Here is a 3,168-nt window from a genome sequence, read left to right as displayed (position 1 = left end):
ATTGCCTTAGTAATAATCCTTAGCAAAACTATAAACATCGCTTCAAAATAAGGTTGTGACCAGAGAGATCCAACATTGCAGGAGCTTGCAAATTCTATTGAATAAATGCAAGCACAGCTGCACGCATCTAATTCATATAATTTAGGTTTAATTAGTAGTAGAGTTCATTAGATAACGAACGCACTTGTCCCTAAGGCGAATATTAAGCCTTTAGCATAAATGATCTTAGTAAATTAACTAATTAGGCACAATATACAAACTATACTAAGGAGCTCCACATTACAGCAAACCATATGCCGTTGGTTTTATTAAGCTGCGGTTAGCCATATTTAAAAAAAATATCCTTGGTTCAAGTTACGTGAACCACCTTGTATAAGCCTTAAATTACAGCTTTAGCGCCTGTTCTGATCGTTAGTGATGCGGTATTCATTTAATTGCAACTATTAGCGGCTTGCGGTGGATACTTTGGTTAGCAGGTATGTGAGTCATTGGCACACTTATGAAATACCTTTTCTTGAAGATGTCGCTTCTGTTCTATCTACGGTGATCGTGTTATTCTTGTGGTTTCGCTTTCTTTGCGCATATCTGGTTCCCAAAGAGCTAAGATCCTATTAGCACAACAAAATAAAGGCGACTCCAGACATACTTAAGTTTGTGCCAGACACACTGGCTCCGCGAAGTTAACCTGTGAGAATGTGCACTTAAGAAAATAAATAGTTATGGCAGTAAACGAATTTTTTGTTATTTCTTTGCCTGAGTACATTCAAAATCCTAAGGCGTTACAGACAGGAGCGGACAAAAAGAAGTGAACCGGGTTCTTACATTCACAATTTGTTACTGCAAACGCCAATATTCAGTTGTAGGTACCAACGTACAAGTGTTGTCGACGTTGATCAGTAGGTACGCAGAGGTTTCCTCTGATTCGTTGCTGCAGAAATAAAACTGTCAGAAAAGAGTTTGGTTGGTAAACAGGCGCGTTTACTTTCTGGCTCTGACACTGTATTGTGTTTAACCTCACCTGCTTTCGATAATATCAGTAACTGTTTGTAAAATTCTGGAAAAGAATGTCTCGCTACCACAGGCTAACATTAGAACTTGTTCCAATGGCTTCTTATTTGTTCGATTTCCGCTAAATAAACGCGGAGAAACCGTGTCAGCGTAAGAAAAAGAAAGTCTGAATGCAAGAAAATAACGTATAATGTCCAAGAAATGTTAGTGAACAGGTCTGCCGAAAAAAAATTGTCTTGCAGTTGCAGTGTGCCAAGAAACGGAACGAAAATGCTCCGGAGAGCAACGAATGATCCGATATCGGGAAAATGCGTGGTTCTGAAAGGCACTGACACAGCCTAGCTCCGAGTCCTAATCGTGTTGGTTAACGCCTTCACCCAACGGAAGCAGGGTCGACGAAGCCGTCCCGATAACGTATAGGGAAGCCGAAATCAGCTCTTCGGTTAAGCCCATGCTACCGATTCTCTTCTGCGACGCGGTGTGGCCCGGCTGTCGATAAACGGCGACCATACATAACGCCTTTCTTCTCTAGCACTCCGGCCTCTTTCAGGAGTTCCGCAGTGCGACCGACTGTTCTGCCTCGTAAACTTCTCCCGTGCAACTACCGTCGGGGCATTCTTTGTTAGGTTTATTGTAGTTGCACCAAGGTGTAAAGCACTCTGGCCGGACCACTCTTAGGCGCTCGAGGTCGTACGGTTTCTGTGGGTCGATCAGCACTCACGAGTTTTTCTGGTCGATTGTTTCTACCTCAGGCACATTCGTCCATTCCTTCGCCGCTTATATAGGCGCGGGATTTGTTTTCTGTGTTCCAGCAAAAAGGGTTGACAGTAGCCTTATCTGCAATGACACTGCTGAAGCATGCGCCGCAGCGCGGATTGAAGTACGGTAACGTTCTACGCTGGGTTCCGACTTATCAGGCCAAGCTTGGAAAACAAGAAAATTTGGCGGCCAGTTCAGCCTCGCGACCAGGTCAAACTTGCATGTATTGCAGAACAATGTGTGGTGTTTTCTGAAGCTGCACATTCAAGGTCTTTATAACGTAGTTTGAGCTGCGTTGAACTCCTATAAGATGAAATAAAGCAAGGACGAATATAACGAGATGTACCCGAAGAAGTAAAGCAACAGCCTGAAGCCAACGTTTCTACAAGGTGTCTTTATTTCGTCTGGACAAATTCCCTATCGAACAATTCTCCACACGTTTCTTCGTCAAAACGGCGGTTTCAGCCTGATGCTTCTTCTGTTCGACCATTACGGATCACGTCTTTTCTATGAACCGATGGTGATGAGTAATGGCCAAAGTGAGGTGGAAGAGAGAAAAGAAGGCTGACAAACAGGCAGCTTCCTGGCTTTGTCAGCCTTGTTTTCTCTTTCCCGCCTTACTTTGACTTTTACAGATCAAACAAGGCACAGCCAGAAGAGCGTCCGGTGTTCTACTGTGTAGACTAGGGGTATAGGGACAAAAGAAATTATAAATAAGTAAATAGGGAAAGAGTGAACACTGATTGCACGCAGAAACGGGCACGAGAGTAAATTAACCTTGGTTAGTGCACTTCACTAGCTGTACTAGTGCCCCTTGTCAGCACGGCTTTCGTAAAGGCCTTTCTACTATTACGCAATTAATTGAATTAACACATGGCATATCCAAGGGCATTGATAACCAGAAACAAATAGACCTCATATTTTTAGACTTTTCGAAGGCATTTGACCGCGTGTCACACACTAAACTTCTTGCAAAACTAGAAATAACTTTGGGAAGCGGCCCTATCCTGGATTGGATCAAAAACTATCTTAGCAGTCGCACACAATTTGTTGAAATTAACAACGAGAGGTCCGCGACAACTAACGTTACATCAGGATTACCCCAAGGAAGTGTCCTAGCCCCAGTATTATTCCTAATCTTTATTAATGACTTACCCGCATATGCTTCACAGAATATCAAACTTTTTGCAGATGACTGCGTTCTTTTCCAGGAAATTAACTGCCTTGATGACCATAGAACCTTAAATAACGCCATAACAGCAGTTTCCCAGTGGTGCAAGGACTTGCACATGGATATCAATCTAAAAAAGTCTGTTCTATTATCTATAACCAGAAAAAAACATACATCAGCCTTCCAGTACACCCTTAACAACATTCCTCTTGCATCTGTTCATGAGCATA

The sequence above is a fragment of the Dermacentor andersoni genome, chromosome 11 (assembly GCF_023375885.2).
Source record: "Dermacentor andersoni chromosome 11, qqDerAnde1_hic_scaffold, whole genome shotgun sequence".
Classification (NCBI taxonomy): domain Eukaryota; kingdom Metazoa; phylum Arthropoda; class Arachnida; order Ixodida; family Ixodidae; genus Dermacentor; species Dermacentor andersoni.
This window is presented reverse-complemented; position numbering follows the sequence as displayed.